A 24,397-nucleotide genomic window follows, 5' to 3' on the forward strand; every position below is an offset into this window, starting at 1 on the left:
TGCAGCCATGTGTCAGTAATGGCTACCATGTCATACCCTCCAATTTGAATTTGTGCCTACAGTTCATTCAATTTATTCCTTATACTCCATGCGTTTGTATAAAGAACGTGTTTTTGGAGCTTTCCTATTCTTGGCTAAAGTTTCAGTGGAATACAAGGAGTGTCCTGGCTGGTGCTGAAGTACTTTTTTGCTGATTTATAAACTTTTGCTGAAACAAGTTGCTTCCAGACATGGGTGGCCTGGTAGGGCTTCCTCTGGGAATTGAGCATGACTGGGAGAGTGAAGAGAGGCCACGCAGAGCAGGACAAGCTGCTAGAAGAGGGAGGAGGAGGAGGGGGAGAAGGGCTCTCAGCAGGAGGCCATATCCATCGAGGGTCTTTAGGGAGCAACTTCAGCGAGGACCAAAGCATGAGACGTCTTCTCTTCACTAAAGAGGTCATGATTGAAATCTGTAAACTGCTGCAGCCCCACCAGTGCAACCTCAAAGCAGGGCAAGGACAGCATTGCCTGTGGTTGTCAAGGTGACCGTGACTCTTAACCTTTATGCATCTGACTCCTTCCAGGCTGCTGCTGGAGAATTAAGCAACATCTCACAGTTTACAGTGCACTGTAAGGGAGCTCAGTGAGTCTCTCTATACACAGAGTGACAGCTTCATCTCATTCCCTCTTGCCAGAGACAAGCAGGCGGCACGAGCACAAGGGTTTGCTCGGATTGCAGGCTTCCCCATAGTGGAGCGTGCCATTGGCTGCATACCCCATGTGAACTCTGCCATTTTCCTGAACTGAAAGGGATTCCACTCCCTCAATGTGCAGCTGGTGTGTGACCACAGGCTGTGCATCATGCAGCTCAATGCCTGTTATCCTGGCAGTAGTCATGATTCCTTCATTCTGCGGCAGTCCTCTGTGCCGGCTGTATTTAGCCCACCACGGCAGTCAAAGGCTGGTTACTGGTGACAAGGGTTATCCACTGATGATATGACTCATGACTCCGGTCCGGAACATACACACACGTCCACAGCAGGCCTACAATGAGAGCCGTGCTGCCACAGGAACATTACAGAGCAGACCATCGGCATCCTCAAGCAACGCTTCCGCTGCCTGGAGGAGCTCTGCAGTACTCAGCTGAGCGGGTATCAGGATTTGTGGTGTTTTGCTGCATGCTGCACAACCTGGCCATCGTGAGGGAACAGCCCTGGCCACCACCTATCAGATGAGAATCTGCGGAGCAGGAGCACGAGGAGGAGGAGGAGGAGAAGGGGAGGAGAAATTGGAGGAAGAGAAGGAGGAGGAGGAATTGTAAGAAGAAGAAGGGAGGCTACAACGTAGACAGTCCCTTTCTGCCCGGGTACTACGTGATCAAATAAGTCAAAAGCGTTACCAGTAACCTCAACCACACCTCCCCATTCACCAACAGTCCCACATTCCTTACCTTTCCTCTATCACTGACCATCACATCGTCCTCGTTCCAACAACACAAATAAAAACCACCAGAAAATGCACATTCCAATCCAAATTTATAAATCAAATTATGACATAATGCATACAAAAATAAACTAATCACCCTTGTGTATTCCTTAGTGCCTCTTCCACGTGCCTTTGCCTGTCCTAGTGTTCCTACGAGGTGCTTCCTCAGTGGCTGCAATATGGGTGGTGGAAGGCTGTTGACCTCCAATTTGAGGAGACTGCAGATGGCCCTGAAGGGCGACCTCGAGCAGCTCTGGGCCTAGAAGACATAGCTTCAGACTGCACCATCTGTGCTGCAGCCGCCTGGGCTGGCTGGCTGACAGGCAACAGCAAGGGCACTAGCGGAGTGGCAGTGGTGGGAGCAGGAATGCTGTCCTCCTGAGTGAGGACAGCAGGTTTGTCCTCCATGGAGGCACTGCCACTCCCCCGGGGTGGTGCCTCAGCAATCCTAGTAATCTGTTGGCGAACAGATTGATGGACTGCTGGTATGCCCTGGAAGACCCTTTGAACACTGGTATCCAGAGCCATGATGACAGCAGTCTGAGCTTCCACTGCAGCACTCAGACCTTTGGTGGAAGCTGCTTGTGCTGCGATGGAGGCTGTGACATCGGCCATCAGACGCTGCATCATGGTGAGTTCCACAGGTGTACTGATTGAGGTTCCATGCTGGAAATCATGGGCTCCAAGCTCCGCGCAAAGCCCTGTGCCAAGTTGGTACTGGACTCCTCCAAGCTCCTTGACAATTGAGCGCAGGCACCAAGCATTTTGGTGTGTACACCCATCAGCCTTCTTCTGTAATCTGGCCCATCAAAGTCATCATCTGAGTCCTCTGCAGCAGAACTAGTGTGCGACCTTGCCCTCTGGTGAGCTGGCACCCGTGTTATCCTTTTCCCCCCCCGTCCTGGCTCCTGTGCACTTGTGCCCGGTGTCTCACCACGTGCAGATCCCTCCTCTATCCTGGACTCTAAAATGCGCGCAGTCTCAGTATCTGAGCTGATGGCTGCGAGTGTGTGATCGAGTGATGGTGTCTCTTCATCTTCACTGTCCTCTTCCTCCACTGACTGGGCAGGTTCCAGTTCTTGGGTATCTGAAATGGAAAAGGGACAAGGGTTGGGTTGTGGTGGGAGTCGAGGAGAAAGTACGAAGTGTGTGCTTACACCCTCTGCAGCTTCTCGCTCAGAAGAGATTGAGGGATGAGGGGGAAGTGGATGAGAGAAGGAGGATTAGGTACGCAGATACCCTCATCATTGATCATTTCAGCCCCGCCGGTGGCCACAGCCTCAGCGATGCCCCTTCCCACGATGGCCAGCACAGTCTCCTCCATGGGAGTTAAAACATGCAGGCGCACTTGCCCTCCTCCAGTTCTTTGCTGCTGCCTCCTTTTATGCGCCACCTACATCTGCAAGAAAGAGGGATTGTCCTGCAATATGTTTGGGTGATGTGGCTGTCATGGTTGAACAGCTGCCGGTGTGTGTGAGCTGTGAGTTATGAGTGCGAGGCTTGCAACAACGCTAAGTGTGTGAGGGTGAGGTAAAGCACATGAATGTTAGAGTTGAGCACTGATTGATAGAGATTGTTGGTAGGTGAGTGATGGGGGTGAGGTGATTGAGCAGTGGATGAGACTGGTGGTGTGTTTGGTAGGACACGCCATTTGAAGATTAGCTTACTCACCCTGACAACTCGTGTGAGATTGTTAAACTTCCTCCTGCACTGTGTCCATGTTCTTGGAGCAACACTCCTGGCATTGACCTCTGCCGCTACTTGGTCCCACTGCCTCCTGGGCATGTGTCTGGAGGGCCTCCTGCATCTCTCTGATTCGGGACGGCTCTCCTCCATTCAACCTCTTCCACCATGGCCTCCAGTACACATCAGAATACCTTGGTATACGCTCTCTACCATGTTCAGCCATTCTTCAATCTTTGACAGCACAGATTCAGCTCACAAAGGACTCCCACCACCTAGTCCAGCCACAATGCACCTCCCCTGGTGCTGGCTGCATGCAGCAATCATTTAAAACAGCAGGCAGCATCGCCATCTCTACGCCTGTTTTCAAGCCTTATTCAATTTATCCCCCTTCAAGTTTTGCTCCATCCTTCTATCCTCTCGTTAAACCTGGTGATGGCTTTTGAACTGTGGCTGCCCTATTGCTATAGAGTCCTGGGGGTGTGGGGGGGGGGGAATTTTAACCCTATTCGTCTGGCAGAAACCGAGTGAGTGGGCAGTTAAAATCGCCCAGGCTACTTAGTCACCCTGGAGACACCAGGAACTGACTTCCCAATTTTAACCTGCAAGGACTCCCGCCCAAAGGTAGCGAGGTCCTATTTCACATGTGCATGTTGGGTTCCAATAACGTCATCAGGACCTGACTGCAATTTTAACTCGATGGGTACGAGCAGGAAACCACTGTGGTGAGGATAACAGAGGAGAGGATCTGGGCCAGAACAGGCCCAAACAGGTCAAAAACTCCTGCTTCTCCTGGCCCCACAAGGAAAGCTTAGGCTTCCTCTACAGCGGATTAACCCCCCCGCCTCTACCCCAACCCCCATCCCCATCGTGAGGTGCCCGTGTGACAGCCCCCGCAGCCAATCCCGCTACTACTTCTTCTTCTTCTTAGGCAGTCCCTCGGAACCGAGGATGACTTGCTTCCACATTAAAAATGAGTTCTCAGGTGACTGATGAGTCCAATGCAGGACCTGCAGTCTCTGTCACAGGTGGGGCAGACTGTGTTTGAAGGGGCGGGTGGGTGTGGTGCTTGGGTTGACGTGCGCTCCTTGTGCAGCCTGCGCTTGGCTTCCGCTTGCTCCCAGCGAAGAGACTCGAGGTGTTCGGCGCCTTCCCGGATGCTTCTCCTCCACTTTGTGCGGTCCTGGGCCAGGGATTCCCAGGTGTCGGTGGGGATGTTACACTTTTTCAAGAAGGCTTTGAAGGTGTCCTTGAAGCGTTTCCTCTGCCCACCTGGGGCTCTCTTGCCGCGCCGGAGCTCCGAGTAGAGCGCTTGTTTTGGGAGTCTCGTATCAGGCATGCAGAGAATGTGACCCGGCCATCGGAGCTGATCAAGCGTGGTCAAAGCTTCAATGCTGGGGATGTTGGCCTGAGCAAGAACACTGACGTTGGTGTGCCTATCCTGCCAATGGATTTGCAGGATCTTGCGGAGGCAGCGTTGGTGGTACCTCTCCAGTGCTTTGAGGTGCCTGCTGTACATGGTCCATGTCTCTGAGGCATTCAGCAGGGCAGGTATCACTGCTGCTCTGTCGACCATGAGCTTCGTGCCGGGTTTGAGGTCCTGGCCTTCAAACACTCTCTTCCTCAGGTGACCGAAGGCTGCACTGGCACACTGAAGTCTGTGTTGGACTTCGTCATCGACGTCTGCCCTTGTTGACAGTAGGCTCCCGAGGCATGGAAAGTGGTTCACGTTGTCCAAGGCCTTGTCTTGGATTTTGATAATCGGGGGGGCAGTACTGTGTGGTGGGGGTACTTACATGGGTGTCGGCTCGTGGCCTCGGAATTGTAGTGTATGTACTTTTAAGAGCTCCTGTGTACTGTAGTACTGGTAGTGACCACTCAGGTATATAAGCCTGTATAGCGTCTTGTATCTGTTAGTTCACCTCCAGCCTTTGTTCAGTAAACACCTGTTAAACCAACTCCTGCATTCCGTGTCTCCATTAACACACGGATACAACAGGACTCACATCACTTCCTGCTGACATCACTCCTGGAATGGGCGGTAAACTGGCTGGCGGGATTTGCATGAGTCCCAGGAGTTAAAATAGCCTGGGTTTCTAGCTCACACCACTGCCCATCTGCCCAGAGTGAATCCCTTCTGCACCCTCCCAATGGCCTTGACATCCTTCCTAAAGTAGGGTAACCAAAACTGAACACTGGCCCAGAAATTTGGGTCGGGGGCTTCCCGCGGGTGCAAGCCCCTGACCTGCACGTACCTAGTGCGCCGGCCGTTGAGCTGTGGGCCCCTGTGCAATTCCGATCCGGGGCCTGGTCCAGCTGCCGGCGCGCAGTGCTTGCATATCCCAGGGGTGCAGTTAATTCGATGCGTCCCCTGGGATCACGTGGGCCATGGGCAGCCAATCAGAGCAGGGAATGCTCCATTCATAAGTCTGACAGGAAGTGCTGTCAAGACTTATAAATACTACGGCCGCAAAATAGCACTAAATTTTCAAATAAATTTTTTAAAAACATCACATTTTTTAAATCTATATATATAAACGAATCGATCTGTCTGTCCTTCTGTCTGTCCTTCTGTCTGTCCTCGGGTGTGCGTCTGTCCGGCTATGCGCTCGAAAGTTACAGAGCGTACCTACGCATGCATTACGTCGAAAGAAAGCTCACCGTTCCAAAACGATGGTAAGCATATTTGCGTTTCGGCCGGACAAAAATTGCGCCCGCGGTATCCGAAAACCTTCAACATTCCGCTCATTAGCATCTCATTATCCGCTCATTAGCGACAGAGTGACCTCGAGGTCGACCAATCGTACGCCGGGTTGCTGGCGCGTGCGGCCGGGCCCTCCTACGGTCGAGTGACGAGACGATTGACCAATCCTATGCTTTGGTGACCTGACAGTCGACCAATCGGTGCGTGTGTGGGCGGGCCTTATCGTTCTGAACCGAGGTGAGTAGCCACCATCTTGCTTCCATTCTTTTTCCTGCTATCTGCGTCTTTCTTTTCAAATATACATTTCCAGCAAAATAAAATTGCTTTTATTAAATTGTTTAAAAAAAAACTTCATTCATTTGTAAATATTTTCTCTAACCTGAAGATTCTTTTTCCTACCTTTCCCTGTTTTTGTTAGGCCTCAAAGCCTGGGCCTTTCTTGCCCAGCCAGGCCCGAGCTAGGTAATTGTCCCACGGCTTCTGCAAAGCTCCTCCCCCCCCGCTGGTGTCATGTTACCCGGGGCAACGGCGTCAGCCACGAGGGCCACAAGGGTCAGGGTGCGCGCGCAGCAGGAGCAGCTGAGACACGCCATCTCTCTCTGTTCCCCGCTCGGCTCGGGCGGGGGGGGCGGGGCTCTCGGGAGTGCGGATCTCGGGCGGGGCTTGGAGAGCGGGAAGAGTTACCCCGGCAACCTGGCCCGCCGGCCGTCTCTCACAGCCGCAATCGGCGGACTTGAAGCCAGCTCGGGAGGGCGGGGGGCCGGTGCTCGGGACTCTGGAGTTCGGTGCTTGGTTGGGGGTGCGGGAGATCGGGCGGGGGGGGGGCGGGAGATCGGGGGGGCGGGGCACGGGTGATGGGGGGGCGGAGATCAGGGGGCTCAGGGACTCTCCCCCTTCCGCCCCTCCCATCCCCTCCCCCTTCCCCCTCACCCCTCCCCTTCCCTTCCCCTCCTCCCCTCCCCTTCCCCCCTCCGCTTCCCCCCTCCCCTTCCACCCCCCTCCACCCCCCTTCCCCCCTCTTTCCCCCCTTCCCCCTCCCCTTCCCCCTCCCCTTCCACCCCTCTTCCCCCCCAGTCGCTCTCTCTCTCCCCCCCCAGTCGCTCTCTCTCCCCCCCAGTCGCTCTCTCTCTCCCCCCCAGTCGCTCTCTCTCTCCCCCCCCAGTCGCTCTCTCTCTCCCCCCCCAGTCGCTCTCTCTCTCCCCCCCCGGTCGCTCTCTCTCTCCCCCCCCGGTCGCGCTCTCTCTTCCCCCCCGGTCGCGCTCTCTCTTCCACCCAGGTCGCTCTCTCTCTTCCACCCAGGTCGCTCTCTCTCTTCCACCCAGGTCGCTCTCTCTCTTCCCCCCGGTCGCTCTCTCTCTCTTCCCCCCGGTCGCTCTCTCTCTCTTCCCCCCGGTCGCTCTCTCTCTCTTCCCCCCCGGTCGCTCTCTCTCTTCCCCCCGGTCGCTCTCTCTCTTCCCCCCCGGTCGCTCTCTCTCTTCCCCCCGGTCGCTCTCTCTCTTCCACCCAGGTCGCTCTCTCTCTTCCCCCCAGTCGCTCTCTCTCTTCCACCCAGGTCGCTCTCTCTCTTTTCCCCCCAGTCGCTCTCTCTCTTCCCCCCAGTCGCTCTCTCTCTTCCCCCCAGTCGCGCTCTCTCTCTTCCCCCCAGTCGCGCTCTCTCTCTTCCCCCCAGTCGCTCTCTCTCTCCCCCCTAGTCGCTCTCTCTCTTCCCCCCAGTCGCGCTCGCTCTCTCTTCCAACAACAACATGCCCTCGAAAAAGCCTCGGCACCGCCGGGTACTCCAGCTTTAAACTATAAATTACATGAAATAACTATTTTAAACAATAATTTAAATTTTTGAAAAAAATAATTTTATATTCTAACAGGGCTAAAAATAAACTTACCTTGCTTTAAAGTGTTTAAAAATAATAAACCTGTGGAAAAAATGTTTTAATTTTAATTAATTCACCACTTACCTTGTAAAAAGCAGGCCTTACGCAGCCTCTCCCGCGCACGCGTTCGACCTCTGAACCTCTTCGTTCAGAGGAACGGAAGTGCTGGTTTCCCGTGCATGCGCAGTGCATGCAGGAACCCGCACTTCCATCGGGCCTACGGGTGAGTACCCCGTGCGTACTCACCCGTGGAGACCCGAATTTCTGGGCCAATGATTTATACAGGTTCAGAATTGCCTTTATTCTTTTAAACTCAGTGTTAATATAATGTCATTTTATGTATCTGGGTCAGAGCAGGATTATTTAGGAGGAAAAAACAGCCAAAGATAGAAGGACTTGCATTTCTATAGCACCTTTCACAACTTCAGGACATCCCAAAATATTTTACAGCCAATTCAGTGCTCTTGTAGGAAATATGCCCAGCAAGGGCAGCATGGTGGCATAGTGGTTAGCACTGTTGCCTCACAGCGCCAGGGACCCGGGTTCGAATCCGGCCTCGGGTGACTGTCTGTGTGGAGTTTGCACATTCTCCCCGTGTTTGCGTGGGTTTCCTCCGGGTGCTCCGGTTTCCTCCCACAGTCCAAAGATGTGCGAGTTAGGTTGATTGGCTATGATAAATTGACCCTTAGTGTTAGGGGGATTAAATACATGGGGTTACGGGGATAGGGTGGGATATGTGTTGGTGTAGGGGTTACAGGGATCGGGTGGGATATGTGTTGGTGCAGGCTCGATGGGCCGAAATGGCCTCTATCTGCATTGTGGGGTTTCTGTGATTTCTGTGAAGGTCCCACAGTCAGCAATGTGATAATGACCAGATAATCTGTTTCAGTGACATTGGTTGAGAAGTAAGTATTGGCCTGGACACTGGGGAGAACTCCCCTGCTTTTCTTTGAATAGTACCATTGGGATCTTCTGCGTCCACCTGATAGGGCGACAGGGCCTTAGTTTAATGTCTCATCTGAAAGATGGCACCGCCGACAGTGCAGCACTCCCTCAGTACTGTCCTGGAATGTCAACCTAGGACTGTGCTCAAGTCTCTGGAATGGGATTTGAACCCACAACCTTCTGTCCTAGAGGCGAGTGAGCGACCCACTGACCCACAGGCAACACTGACAAGCATCAATAAACTTTAGCTTAGATGGAATTAAAATTCTGTTAACTCTTCTGGTGAAGTGAAATCCTCCTCTTTGCTTTTAGACGTCTACTGTCATTGGACGAGTTCTGCCAACTCTTCCTCAGGGCTTGAGACAGAGTGTTGTGTACGGGCGGAGAGTTCTGAGTTGTTGAAAGGGCGGGGAGTAGCTGTCAGGAGAGGAGCTGAGGAACAGAAGCTCTCAGGATCACCTGCTTTCAATCTTAAAGTTAGAGCTAGGCCGTTCAGGAGCGAAATCTGGAAGCACTTTTTCACACAAAGTCTAATGGAACTCCTGGACCCTCTCTCCCAACAAAAGGCTGTGGATGCTGGGGGACAATTAAAATGTTCGAGGCAAGTAAATGGAGTTGAGGTACAGATTAGTCCTGATCGAAGTTAATGGTGGAACATGCTCAAGGGGTTGAATGGCCCCCTCTTGTTCCTATAGCGCAGGGCGAGTGTGGCTAGCCCCGAGGAGGTGGCACAGGGGAGAGTGTAACAAGTCCTGTAATGGGACTGGGTGAGTGTGACTAGCCCCGAAGAGGTGGCACAGGGGAGTGTAACAGGTCCTGTAGTGGGACTGGGTGAGTGTGACTAGCCCCGAGGAGGTAGCACAGGGGAGTGTAACAAGTCCTGTAGTGGGACTGGGTGAGTGTGACTAGCCCCGAGGAGGTGACACAGGGGAGTGTAACAGGTCCTGTAGTGGGACTGGGTGAGTGTGACTAGCCCCGAGGAGGTGGCACAGGGGAGTGTAACAGGTCCTGTAGTGGGACTGGGTGAGTGTGACTAGCCCCGAGGAGGTGGCACAGGGGAGTGTAACAAGTTCTGTAGTGGGACTGGGTGAGTGTGATTAGCCCTGAGGAGGTGGCACAGGGGAGTGTAACAGGTCCTGTAGTGGGACTGGGTGAGTGTGACTTGCCCCGAGGAGGTGGCACAGGGGAGTGTAACAGGTCCTGGAGTGGGACTGGGTGAGTGTGACTAGCCCCGAGGAGGTGGCACAGGGGAGTGTAACAAGTCCTGTAGTGGGACTGGGTGAGTGTGACTAGCCCCGAGGAGGTGGCACAGGGGAGTGTAACAGGTCCTGTAGTGGGACTGGGTGAGTGTGACTAGCCCCGAGGAGGTGGTACAGGGGAGTGTAACAAGTCCTGTAGTGGGACTGGGTGAGTGTGACTAGCCCCGAGGAGGTGACACTGGGGAGTGTAACAAGTCCTGTAGTGGGACTGGGTGAGTGTGACTAGCCCCGAGGAGGTGGCACAGGGGAGTGTAACCGGTCCTGTAGTGGGACTGGGTGAGTGTGACTAGCCCCGAGGAGGTGGCACAGGGGAGTGTAACAAGTCCTGTAGTGGGACTGGGTGAGTGTGATTAGCCCTGAGGAGGTGGCACAGGGGAGTGTAACAGGTCCTGTAGTGGGACTGGGTGAGTGTGACTAGCCCCGAGGAGGTGGCAAAGTCTCTTTAATTCACTGTCTGGATACCTGCCTGCTAAGCTTGAGTGTGAAGTTCTGCAGTTCCTGCTGCAATGATGGGTTTGAATCCCATGACCTGAAGTAATGGCAGTGACTCATCCGATTCTGTTTGTTACTCTCACACAGGCTAATTACGATTTTTGCATCCTTTGGAGAACTGAGCAGACAGCAGTTTGATGCCCATCAGCAACGGGGCGTGTGAGGGGACAGCAACGAGCATCAAATAAAACTCCGAGCAGCAACCAATATGGAACATGAAGCTTTAGAAAGTAAGAGTTCCTCACGGACCCCAGGGAGGAGGGGCCGAGCTCGGGGAGTTTTAGTTGTAAATGTACTTTTGATGAACTTTGGCTCCTGAATTCCTTGGTGGACATTTTTTGGGGAAGTTCTCTCGGTCGAGCTGCCCCCGAACCACATCCAAACCCTTCACCTTCTGACTTTTAAACATTCACTTAGGCCTCGAAATTCAGTGGGCCTTGCGCCCACTTAGCGCCTAAAGAGGTCTTTTGCGCCGGCGGGGTGGTAGCGCGGAAATTGAGTGCAGCGGTATTGGCGGCAGTAGCCGTTAGCGCTGCGCCGGGACCGATGACGTCATCGGTGTGCGCGGTGGCCCGTAACGCCCCGAAACCGCACCGATCCCCATATTTATTTGCGCCCGCCTCCTCCGAAGCGGGCGCAAACAGCGAACAGAAAACGGGGCCGTCCTGCTGCCATAGTGGGGCGCTTTAAAGCGGAAGGTGCGGCCGGCCGCTTTTTCGGCGGCCGCCTGCCCGCACCTCCTTCCCCGGCCTCCTCCACCCCCCCCCGCGGCATTGCCGGCTGGTTTCCGTGGAGCCCGGCACTTCTCCGTTGTGCTGGGCTCTTTTGCCGGCACTCGCGATCGGGGCTCCGGCCGTTGCAGGCACCTCCCCCTTAAGAGAAGGAGGAGGCCTGCAGTACCGCAGCCTGCCACACCGCATCGGGTGGCGCTGCGGCAACTAGCGCACCGATATTCAGTTGCAGCGCCCCAAACGGAGGCGGGCACACCCTGGTATAGCGCCCGCTTCTGAATTGGGGCGCAGAAGACGAATATACGGCGTGCGCTAATGCCTCCCCGCCCAGCGCTAACTTTTGGGCGCGAGCGAGCTGCCCGCGCCCAAGTGAATTTCTAGGCCTCAGTGTCTGAATGCATAATTTGAGATATAATTACTGAGGATTTAGAAGTGCTTGACAAATTTAATAGACATTTCAGAAGAAGTAACTGATTGGATAAATAAAGGAAATGCAGTAGATGCAGTGTACATGGATTTTAAGAAGGTATTTGATAAGGTGTCTCACTAGAGGCTTTTTAGAAAAAGTTCGGGTAAATAGGTGTTGCTCAGACTAGAGAAGGGTGGAAAGGATCGAACAGGGTACTTTCTAAATGGTAAAAAGCTAAAAACAGTGGGGGTCCAGGTACATTGATCATTCAAATGTCAGGAACAGGTACAGAAAATAATCAAAAAGGCTAATGGGATGCTGGCCTTTATATCTAGAGGACTAGAGTACAAGTGGGTAGAAGTTATGCTGCAGCTGTACAAAACCCTGGTTAGACCACACCTGGAGCACTGTGAGCAGTTCTGGGCACCACACCTTAGGAAGGATAGATTGACCGTGGAGGGAGGGCAGCGCAGGTTTACCAGAATGATACACGGACTTCAAGAGTTACGTTACGAGGAGAGATTACACAAATTAGAGTTGTATTCCCTAGAATTTAGAAGGTTAAGGGGTGATCTGATCGAAGTTGTCAAGATATTAAGGGGAAGAGATAGGCTAGGTAGAGAGAAACTATTCCCGCTGGTTGGGGAGTCGAGGACTCGGGGGCAGAGTCTAAAAATTAGAGCCAGACTTTTTTGGAGTGAAATTAGGAAACACTTCAACACACAAAGGGTGTTAGAAGTTTGGAACTCTCTTCCACAAACGGCAATAGATGCTAGATCAATTGTTAATTTTAAATCGGAGATTGATAACTTTGTTAACCAAAGGTATTAATGGAAATGGGCCAAAGGCAGGTATATGGAGTTAGGTCGCAGATCAGCCATGATCTCATTGAATGGCGGAACAGGTTCAAGGGGCTGAATGGCCGACTCCTGTTCCTATGTTCCTCTATTCCTGTGTTCCTATGCTGGACCACAGGGGTCAGTGCTGGGTCCACTTGCTCTCAGTATATATCGATGATTTAGACTTGAGAGCACATTCTTTGCTGATGATGCAAAAGCAAAGGGTTGACAAACAACAGGCCAGTCAGCCTAACCTTGGTGGTGGGAAAATTATTGGAAAGAATTCTGAAGGACAGGATAAATCTTCATTAGAATGACACGGATTAATCAAGGATAGTCAGCACAATTTGATTGAATTATTTGAGGAGGTAACAAGGAGGGTAGATGAGGGTAGTGCATTTGATGTAGTGTATATGGACTTTAGCAAGGCTTTTGATAAGGTTCCACATGGCAGACTGGTCACAAAGTTAAAAGCCCATGGGATCCAGGGCAAAGTGTCAAGTCGGATTCCAAACTAGCTCGGAGACAGGAAGCAGAGGGTAATGGTTGATGGGTGTTTTTGTGACTGGAAGGCTATTTCCAGTGGGGTTCCGCAGGGCTCAGTACTAGGTCCCTTGCTTTTTGTGGTATATATCAACGATCTAGACTTGAATATAGGGGGTATGATTAAGAAGTTTGCAGATGATACTAAAATCGGCTGTGTGGTTGATACTGAAGAAGGAAGCTGTAGACTGCAGGAAGATATCAATAAATTGGTCAGGTGGGCAGAACAGTGGCAAATGGGATCAATCCGGAGAAATGTGAGGTAATGCATTTGGGGAGGGCTAACAAGGAAAGGGAATACACATTAAATGGTAGGACACTGAGTAGTGTAGGGGAACAAAGGGACCTTGGAGTGCATGTCCACAGATCCGTGAAGGTAGCAGGCCAGGTAGATAAGGTGGTTAAGAAGGCATACGGAATGCTTGCCTTTATTAGCCGTGGCATAGAATGCAAGGGTAGGGGGGGTTATGCTTCAACTGTATAAGACACTAGAGTACTGCGTGCAGTTCTGGTCACCACATTACAGGAAGGATGTGATTGCACTAGCGAGGGTACAGAGGAGATTTACAAGGATGTTGCCGGAAGTAGAGAATCTTAGCTACGAGGAAAGACTGGATAGGCTGGGTGTTATCCTTGGAACAGAGGAGGCTGAGGGGAGACCTTATTGAGGTGTATAAAATTATGAGGGGCATAGATAAAGTGAATAGAAAGGACCTATTTCCCTTAGCAGAAAGGTCAAAAACCAAGGGGCACAGATTTAATGTAATTGGTGGAAGGTTTAGAGGGGATTTGAGGGGAAATTTCTTCACCCAGAGGGTTGTGGGGGTCTGGAACTCACTGTCTGAAAGGGTGGTAGAGCCAGGAACCCTAACCACATTTACAAAGTACTTGGATGTGTACTTGGGATGCTCTAACCTGCAGGGCTATGGACCAAGAGCTGGGAAGTGGGATTAGGCTGGATAGCTCTTTGTTGGCCGGCGCAGATTCTATGATTCTATCAGACTGAAAGATGTTAGGAGGACAGAGCCAGGTGAGTGGAATGGGCAGACAGGTGGCAGATGCAGTTTAATGTGGAGCAGTGTGAAGTAATACATTTTGGGTGGAATGGGCAATACACTCAATGGAAAGACACTGAAGGGTGAGGATAAATACAGAAACCTAAGGATTCACATATCTGCACATGCAGGTACCGAAAACCATTAAGAAAAGGCTAACTGCACGTTGACTTTTATAAATAGGAGCAAAGTGTACAAGAGTGAAGAAGTAATGATGAATTTATACAAAGCATTTGTTAGGTCACAGTGAGACAAGTATGTGCACTTTCGAACGCCCCATCGTAGAAAGTACATTAAACCGGTGGAGAGTGTACAGCCTAGATTCACCAGGATGATGCCAGGGATCGGAAACTATCGCAGTGAGGAGAGATTAGAGACACTGGGACTATTTCTATTGGTGCACAGGAGGTTCCAAGGAGATTAAATAGAGTTTTTTTTAATTCTGGAGGCAGAGTGAATCGGGAAACACTATTTACTCTGGTTGGGGAGTCAATGATGAGGTGTTATCAATTTAAAATTGTCACTGAGAGAGTGAGGAGAGAGGTTAGGAGGAATTTCTTTACACAGCGAGTAGTTGGAGCAAAGTGTCTTACCACAGGGAGTGGCTGAGTCAGAGACTGTTGCATTATTAACAACAATGGGATTAGTTTCGGATTGCTCTCGCAAAGGGCCAGCACAGACATGGTGGGCTGAATGGCCTCCTGTGTGTAAATGTATATGCTTTTATTTAGCTGCTGTCACTCTGAGTTCACCCCAAACACTGTAAAAGAGACAGGTTCCAGGCACAGATATCTCTTTGCATCAGACTGTGACTCCTGTTCAATTCAAGCGGTACAGCCCACTGGTCCTGGTGAAACCGTCAAAAGAGGCAAGCAGTTTCTGAACCTGACACAGGATACAGCCAATCACAGCCAGCACCTGCAATATGGATGGTGCCAATCAATGTGGGGTTTGGATAGTAATTGAGGTTCAAAGCACGGTGGCATAGTGGTTAGCACTGTTGCCTCACAGCGCCAGGGACCCGGGTTCAAATCCGGCCTCGGGTGACTGTCTGTGTGGAGTTTGCACATTCTCCCCGTGTTTGCGTGGGTTTCCTCCGGGTGCTCCGGTTTCCTCCCACAGTCCAAAGATGTGTGGGTTAGGTTGATTGGCCATGATAAAAATTGGCCCTTAGTGTTAGGGGGGGATTAAATATGTGGGGTTACGGGGATAGGGCTTGGGTGGGATGGCTGTCGGTGTAGGGACCGGGTGCTAGGGTTTGGATGATCAGCCATGATCTTGTTGAATGGCGGAGCAGGCTCGAAGGGCCGAATGGCCTACTCCTGCTCCTATCTTCTATGTTTGTATGTTTCTAAAAGCGATTGGCTGAGTGATCAGTTGCAATATTTATGTTACACATTGATATGTTGCTTAAAAAATATGGTGGTGCCCCTGTACATAGGGCAAAGGCATAGCAAACATACCCAGGCACTGCCCAACCACGAGTATCATAACCAGCCCATGGACCAAAAGTGAGAATCGTAAGCCACCCTTACCCAACTGTAAGCATTGCAACCCTCCACTGCATAACAGCAAGCATTAAACCCAGCCTCTCTCCAACACCGAGCATCGTATCCAGCCCCTCTCCAACACCGAGCATCGTATCCAGCCCCTGCCCGACACTGTGCCTCGTATCCAGCCCCTCTCCAACACTGCATTGTATCCAGCCCCTCTCCAACACTATGCATCATATCCAGCCCCGTCCAACACTGCATCGTATCCAGCCTCTCTCCAAAACTGCATCGTATCCAGCCCCTGCCCGACACTGTGCCTCGTATCCAGCCCCACTCCAACACCGAGCATCTTATCCAGCCCCTCTCCAACACTGCATTGTATCCAGCCCCTGCCCGACACTGTGCATCATATCCAGCCCCGTCCAACACTGCATTGTATCCAGCCCCTGCCCGACACTGTGCCTCGTATCCAGCCCCACTCCAACACCGAGCATCGTATCCAGCCTCTCTCCAAAACTGCATCGTATCCAGCCTCTCTCCAACACCGAGCATCGTATCCAGCCTCTCTCCAAAACTGCATCGTATCCAGCCCCTGCCCGACACTGTGCCTCGTATCCAGCCCCACTCCAACACTGAGCATCGTATCCAGCCCCTGTCCAACACTGAGCATCTTATCCAGCCCCTGTCCAACACAGAGCATCGTATCCAGCCCCTCTCCAACACTGCATTGTATCCAGCCCCTACCCGACACTATGCATCGTATCCAGCCCCGTCCAACACAGCATCGTATCCAGCCTCTCTCCAAAACTGCATCGTATCCAGCCCCTGCCCGACACTGTGCCTCGCATCCAGCCCCACTCCAACACTGAGCATCTTATCCAGCCCCTGTCCAACACAGAGCATTGTATCCAACACTGAGCATCGTATCCAACACTGAGCATCGTATCCAGCCCCTGTCCAACACTGCATCGTATCCAGCCCCTCTCCAACACTGAGCATCTTATCCAGCCCCTCTCCAACACTGAGCATCGTATCCAGTCCCTCTCCAACACAGAGCATTGTATCCAGCCCCTGTCCAACACTGAGCATCGTATCCAGCCCCTGCCCAACACCGAGCATCGTATCCAGCCCCGTCCAACACTGCATCGTATCCAGCCCATCTCCAGCACTGAGCATCGTATCCAGCCCCTCTCCAACACTGAGCATCATATCCAGTCCCTATCCAACACTGAGCATCGTATCCAGCCTCTCTCCAACACTGCATCGTATCCAGCCCCTGTCCAACACTGCATCATATCCAGCCCCTATCCAACACTGCGCATCGTATCCAGCCTCTCTCCAACACTGCATCGTATCCAGCCCCTGTCCAACACTGAGCATCGTATCCAGCCCCTGCCCAACACCAAGCATCGTATCCAGCCCCTCTCCAACACAGCATTGTATCCAGCCCCTGTCCAACACCGAGCATCGTATCCAGCCCCTCTCCAACACTGTGCATCGTATCCAGCCCCTCTCCAACACCGAGCACCGTATCCAGCCCCTGTCCAACACCGAGCATCGTACCCAGCCCCTGTCCAACACTGCATCGTATCCAGCCCCTGTCCAGCATTGCATCCTTACCAGCCCCTCTCCAACACTGCATCGTACCTTGCGCTACCCATGTCGTAGCATTGTCTCTAGGCATTGGACACCCATGAGTTATGCATGTATCAATCATACAGCTGGGTGCTGCAGGTACACCCATTGCTCAGCAGGTGCAGTGTGTCTGGTGTTCCTGCCATGATTTTCAATTTTGTGTTATTATTTCTGTGAATCATAATATGTAGATTCACTGGGAGGCTGCCTGGCAAAAGGAAATACAAAGGTGAAGAAAGGCTTTAAAAATTTGAGCTATTTTTTGTTAGAATAATGCAGATTTTGGGTGATTTAATAGAATTGTTTTAAATGGTGAAATGATGGGAGAGGTAGATAGAAGCAGGCTGTCTCCAGTAGTTGAGGGGTCTAGAATCAGGGGCCAGAGATAAAAGATTCAATATAAGAGACTGAGAACAGAGGGCAGGAGAAACCTCTTCACACGGAGAGGTGTGAGGCTGGGAATTCACTCCCAGGGTTAGTGGGCGAAGCAGAAACTGTGTCAACATTCAAGATTAGATCGGAGAGGTGGATGAAGGAAGAGGAGTTCAAAAGATATGGGAACAGGGTGAGTTAATTTGATTAGGACTATTTTCTCAAGTGGAGGGTAAATACTGACACGGACTGGTTGAGTCAAAAGGCCTGCTACCGTGTTGTAAGTTCTAGGTATTTCCATGTAAAGTGTTCTGATTCGGTGTTGTATTGTGATGCAGTGTTGTGTTATGATTCTGTATTGTATTGTGATGCAGTGTTGTGTTGCAGGAATTAACAAATTCCCACGAATAACAGAGATCGACACAAGAGAACAGTTAAACAGGTCTTTACTCAACGGAGATGCCACAAGGACTGCCTGGGCAGCCCCGTGGTTTGCGACGTGACGTCATCGCGTTTGCCCGCCTTTTCCCGCGCTCTTAAAGGGGCCACGCCCCGTACATGCAAACTCTATATACAAAACACAGTAATGCCTAACACAATGGTACAGGTTTAGGCTGGTGTTAGATGATCGTTAAAGAGAATTATATACAGTTAGCTAGAGTCATTCAGTGGTTCTGCCACATGGTTCTGATTCTGTATTGTATTGTGATGCAATGTTTTCTTATGATTCTGTATTGTATTATGATGCAGTGTTGTGTTATGATTCTGTATTGTATTGTGATGCAGTGTTGTGTTATGATTCTGTATTGTATTGTGATGCAGTGTTGTGTTATGATTTCATTGTGTTCTGGTGCTGTATTACATTTCTCAAAGTTCTCAGTGAAAGATAGATAGATCACAAGCCCAGCTGCGTTTGTTTTTAGGAGTGAAGTACCCAAGAACAGATCACATTTTAAAACCAGGATGCGTGATCCTGACTGTGAATGACTGACGCCGCTGGCTTATCGCAGTGTCTTGACAGTGTTCTGTGTCTACAGGAGGACTGTACATCAGACTGTCATACTTGTATAAAGTCAGCAACACTGTGTCTTTTCTATCTGTATTAAATCAAATAAATCTGAAAGATTGATACCCATGGCTCGGGGCTGTGTGAGGTGCTTGAGAGATAAAGCAGGCTCTGTCCAGAGAGTGACAGCGATCCTGGAATCAACATGAACAGAGAGGTCTACATTGGACTTTGGAATTAGATCCTGACTTATTTTAATATATTGCAGCATGTTAAAAGGACATCTTAAAGGGCCATTTTATCAGGATACTGCACGGTTAAAGGGGCATGTTATCGGGAAACTGCACGGTTAAAGGGACATGTTATCAGGATACTGCACGGTTAAAGGGGCATGTTATCGGGAAACTGCACGGTTAAAGGGACATGTTATCGGGATACTGCACGGTTAAAGGGGCATGTTATCGGGAAACTGCACGGTTAAAGGGGCATGTTAATGGGATACTGCACGGTTAAAGGGGCATGTTATCTGGATACTGCACTGTTAAAGGGACATGTTATCTGGATACTGCACTGTTAAAGGGACATGTTATCGGGAAACTGCACGGTTAAAGGGGCATGTTAACGGGATACTGCACGGTTAAAGGGGCATGTTAATGGGATACTGCACGGTTAAAGGGGCATGTTATCTGGATACTGCACTGTTAAAGGGACATGTTATCGGGAAACTGCACGGTTAAAGGGGCATGTTAACGGGATACTGCACGGTTAAAGGGGCATGTTAACGGGATACTGCACGGTTAAAGGGGCATGTTATCGGGGTACTGCACGGTAGGGGCATGTTATCGGCATATTGTGGAATGTTCTACAGACATTGTAGCTGAAGGGGGGATATGGTAATGTGTTAAAAATACACAGCAGCTTCCTGTAGCCTCGTGGGGAAAGGGATCACCCAGTGAGTATCTAAGCCAAACCTGAGGCAAGTCCCAGGTTTGATCCCCGGCCTATGCTGAATTAGCCGATCGCAGCCTGAGGGACCAAATTTCCAATTGACCACAGCTCCCCAGGAGAACGGGCTCCTGCTGCTGATCACACCCAGCGACCAAAGCTGGAAAGTACGCGTGTGTGGATGTGAAGTGAGAACGGAATCGGGATCGGCCATGAGGTCAGCCTCTTGGCATTCGCTATCAGGTGAGAATGACAGCTTTGATAAGGTCACTTCGGGCTTGCAAGACTCAGTGCCTTCAGAGGGGCGGGGAGAAGAAAAGAGGGAGAAAAAGGAAGAGACATCGTGACATGGTAAAGGGATACTGAGCCTTTAAAGGGACACTGCACCTATTAAAGGGACACTCTTCTGTCCATATTAAATCTTGTCCAATTTCTACCCCATTGTTTCCATTAATCAGTGAGATGGTAATGAGAGAGAACAAAATTTAAAATAATCACAAACAGAATTAAAGAAAAGTTCAATAGCATTTTGGACTTTATAAGTATAGAAAAATAAGAAAAGAAAGATTTGCATTGCTACAGCGCCTTTCACTACCTCAGGACGTCCCAAAGCGCTTTACAGCCAATAAAGTATTTTTGAAACGTAGTCACTGTTGTAATGTAGGAAACACGGCAGCCAATTTGCTCCCACAAAGAGCAATGTGACAATGACCAGATAATCTGTTTTAGTGATGTTGTTTGACGGATAAATATTGGCCAGGACACTGGGGAGAACTCCCCTGCTCCTCTTTGAATACGTTCACCTAAGAGGGTAGATGGGGCCGTGTCTTAACGTCTCATCCGAAAGACAGCACCTTCGACAGTGCAGCACTCCATCAGCACTGCACTGGCGTGTCAGCCTAGATTTTTGTGCACAAGTCTCTGGAGTGGGACTTGAACCCATGACCTTCTGACTCAGAGGTGAGTGTGCTCCCCACTGAGCCGCGGATGACAGTCAGGTGATTAACTCTTCTCTTGACAGGAAAGCAACACGTGAAGAACTGTGGGTGATATAGACAGAATTGGACAGTGGGCAGACAAACTGATTGAGAATGATTGACCAAAGCAGGCATTTATTGCCCATCCTAGTAGCCCTGCAAAGGTGGCAGTGGTGGTGGGCCTTCTTCTTCAACCACTCCAGTCCTTTGCAGCCGAGAGGCTTGTTAGTCCAATTCAGAAGCCAGTTAAGAGGCAAACACATCGGTATGGGACTGGAGTCACATATAGGCCAGATGGGGTAAGGATGGCAGGTTTCCTTCCCTAAAGGGCATGAATTGATTATTTACAGCAATCCGACAGCTTCATGGTCGCTTTCATTTCCAGGTTTTTACACTGAGTTCAAATGCCCAAACTGCCGTGGTGGGATTTGAAATCACGTTCTGTGGATTATTAGTCCAGAAACATAACCACTACACTACCGTAGCTCAGTGTTTCCCATCCATCTCTACTCCATGTTGAAACTCACCTCCACACTTGATTACACCAATATTCTCCTGGTTGGCCTCCCACCCTCTGGCCTCCATAAACCCAGCTGATCCAAAACTCTGCTGCACATCCCCTACACCAAGTCCTGCTCGCCCATCACTCCTGTCCTCGGTGACCTGTATTGCCTGCCAAACACCTGAACTTTAATATTCTCATCCTCATATTTAAATGCCTTCATGGCCTCGCCCCTTCCTATCACTGAAACCCCTCCATTTCTACTATCCCACCGCCCCCCAACCTCAAACTCTCTGTTCCTCTTACTCTGGCATCTAGTGCTTCTCCCCCTCTTTGCCACACCGATGGCAGCCATACCTTCAGCCATCGAAGTCCTTCAAGCATCCCTCCCTAAACCCTCTGCCACCTTCTCCTCCTTTGAAGCCCTCCTTAAACCCAGCACTTTGACCAAGCCTCCTCCTAATATCTCCTTCCTTGGCGCGATGTATGTTTTTCCTCACACCTCTGTGAAGCCCCTTGGGATGTTTTCCTACATTAAACGCGCTGTACAATTAAAAGTTGTTGCTGTTGAGGCAGTAACAAGACTCAAATGGCTGCACATAGTATTTGAGCAGGAGGTGGCAACAAAAGCTGACTTATATCCTCCTGTCAAGACGTCCTTAACCCTTTCAATTGTTTAACATTTCATCTCACACACTGTAAATTTCAATACTCAATATTAAAAATGGTACGGGGATATTCGGAGTTGCTATAGTCCTGTAATATTAATAGAATATAGATCATAAATTTATGAACAGTTGTAAAACATTACTTATACTTCCACTCCCTCCGAGCTTTCTTCGATATTCTCTAAGATACCTTTTTATGTATTTATCTCTTTAAGTTGTTTTCTGTGTGTCTGTACCAATCATTTAGGACCACATTGCTCCTCTTGTGTTAAACCAATAAAACAAAAACATTAAACAAATACACCCAATCCAATAAACCCCGAAACAAAACTTAACCCCTTAAATTAAAGTTTGGTTGTTTAAACCAACTACGCACTCCAGTCCCCGCGGCGCCCACCGGTCTCGAAAGAGCTCGAGCTCGCCGGCGGACACCGCGTGCTCCATCTCCAGGGCCACCCGGCCGCGAACATGGCCGCGGAAGAGAGGGAGGCAATCCGGCCGGACGACCCCCTCGACCGCCCGCTGCCTGGACCAATTAATGGCTTTCTTGGCCAGGCCCAGGAGCAGGCCCACGAGGAGGTCCTCCGACCTGCCCGCTCCCCTCCGCACCGGGTGACCGTAGATCAGGAGCGTGGGACTGAAGTGCAAACAAAATTTGAGGAGCAGCCCCTTCAAAAAATGGAAGAGGGGCTGCAACCTCTCACACCCCGTGTAAACGTGAAAGACGGACTCCTCCAGACCGCAAAACAAACAGGCGGTCTGGGAGTCCGTAAACCTACTTAAAAATCTATTGCACGGAACTGCTCTGTGCAACACCCTCCAGGCCAAATCCCCGATAGAACAGGGGAGGACTCCCGCATAGAGAGCCCCCCATTGGGGACCTCCGCCTCCGACCGGAGGTAAAACGGCACGCCACGGCGTGTCCGGACGGCAGGCGAAGATGGCAAAGTGGAAGGTGTGCAAGAGCAGCCCGTACAGGAAACCCCTCCGCGCAGAATGAAAAAGCACGGAGGGTATTTCCTCGAGACGGCTCAAGTTGTGAGGCGCCGATCCCCGAGGGGAGTCTCGGGGCAAGGCGCCGATAAGGAATTCCATCCGAACGGGAGTAAGCTCGGACGGGATCTCCCCACGTGCCCGAGCCGCCTCGACACACCTCGTGGCGCCGGGGGGCAACATCGCTTTCACCGCCCCGATGGCATTGACCGCGAGCCGGACGTCGTCCCAGGACATGCGTCGCGCCAGCTCCTCTGGCGCCATCCAGCCCGCTCCTCCGCCATCGAGTAGGTCCCCGACTCTAGTCACCCTGCCAGGCACAGCCCTGCGCTCCGCCAGCCACCCGAACTCGCGGACGTGGAGGTGCGGATTCCTGAACAGCGGCTCCCGGAGGACAGCCGCCGCTCCTGACGGGGGAGAGCTCCGCCTGGAGGCGACGTGATTCCAAACCCATAGTAGTTCCTGGTAAAAGACAGGCAGCTCCCGCAGGCTCTCACGCCTGCCGCTCACCTCCAAAAACAGGAGCTGCGTGTCGTAATTGAGGCCGTGCAGCTGGCGGAAAAAATACGTCGCCAGCGCACACCATCTTGGAGGATTCTCGACGTACAGGTATCTCTGCAGCGTCTGAAGACGGAAAGTCGCAGCCTGGGTGCGGAGGCACACCAACGCCTGACCGCCCTCCCTAAGCGGGAGACTCAGAACCGCGGCAGCGACCCAGTGTCTCCTGTTGTTCCAGAAGAAGTCGACGAGCTTCTTCTGTATCTTGGCGACAAACGCAGGGGGGGGGATCAGAGTAACCAACCGGTACCACAACATGGCGGCCACCAGTTGGTTTATGACCAACGCCCGACCCCTGTAGGACAACACTCGGAGCAATCCTGTCCAGCGTCCTAAGCGAGCGGTGACTTTGGCCTCCAGCTCGTGCCAGTTCGCCGGCCAGGCGTCCTCGGCCGGGCTGAGGTAGACTCCCAAGTAGAGGAGGTGCGTAGTACTCCAGGCGAAGGGCCTGAACTCCTCCGGCAGAGAGTCCACCTGCCACTGACCCACCAGGAGTCCAGAACATTTCCCCCAGTTGATCCTGGCGGAGGATGCGTCCGAGTAAATCTGCTGGCATTCCCGCATCCTCCGCAAGTCAACGGGATCCGTGACCACGAGGAGCACGTCATCGGCGTAAGCCGAGAGGACCACCTCCACGCCCGGCCCTCGCAGAGCCAATCCCGCCAACCTCTTCCGCAAGAGGCGCAGGAAAGGCTCCACGCAAATGGCGTATAACTGGCCGGACATGGGGCATCCCTGACGCACCCCCCTCCCGAAGCGAAGGGGCGCCGTCAAGGACCCGTTAACTTTAATCAGACACTCCGCGGCAGCGTACAGAAGTCGGATCCGGGCGACAAAATGCGTCCCGAACCCGAAAGCGCGCAGAGTCCCGAAAAGATACTCGTGATCCACCCTGTCGAACGCCTTCTCCTGATCCAGGGAAAGGAAGGCGACCGACAGACCAGCCCTCTGGGAATGGTGGACCAGGTCCCGGACCAGATGGATGTTATCGTGAATGGTCCGGCCCGGGACCGTGTAGGACTGGTCGGGATGGATCATGCGGGCCAGCACGGCGCCAAGGCGAACAGACATGGCCCTGGCAAAGATTTTGTAATCCGTGCTGAGGAGGGACACCGGGCGCCAGTTCTTGAGGAGGCGGAGATCACCCCTCTTAGGCAGCAGGACGATCACCGCCCTGCGCCACGAGAGGGGCATCTCCCCGGTCGCCAGACATTCCCCCAGGACCCGCACGTAGTCGCCCCCCAGGACGCCCCAGA

General features: G+C 51.7%; 1 long non-coding RNA gene across 1 annotated transcript; it reads left to right on the plus strand.

Moving 5' to 3' along the window:
- The first annotated feature begins 10,550 nt into the window (after positions 1–10,550).
- LOC147101483 (uncharacterized) lies at positions 10,551–18,629 on the plus strand. The gene is made up of 2 exons (XR_015073503.1): positions 10,551–10,645; positions 17,880–18,629. It is a non-coding gene; the product is annotated as an uncharacterized LOC147101483 (long non-coding RNA).
- The last annotated feature ends 5,768 nt before the right edge of the window (positions 18,630–24,397 follow it).

Source organism: Somniosus microcephalus, chromosome 24, assembly GCF_052327205.1.
Source record: "Somniosus microcephalus isolate GS21.2 chromosome 24, FLI_Smic_1.0, whole genome shotgun sequence".
Classification (NCBI taxonomy): Eukaryota; Metazoa; Chordata; class Chondrichthyes; order Squaliformes; family Somniosidae; genus Somniosus; species Somniosus microcephalus.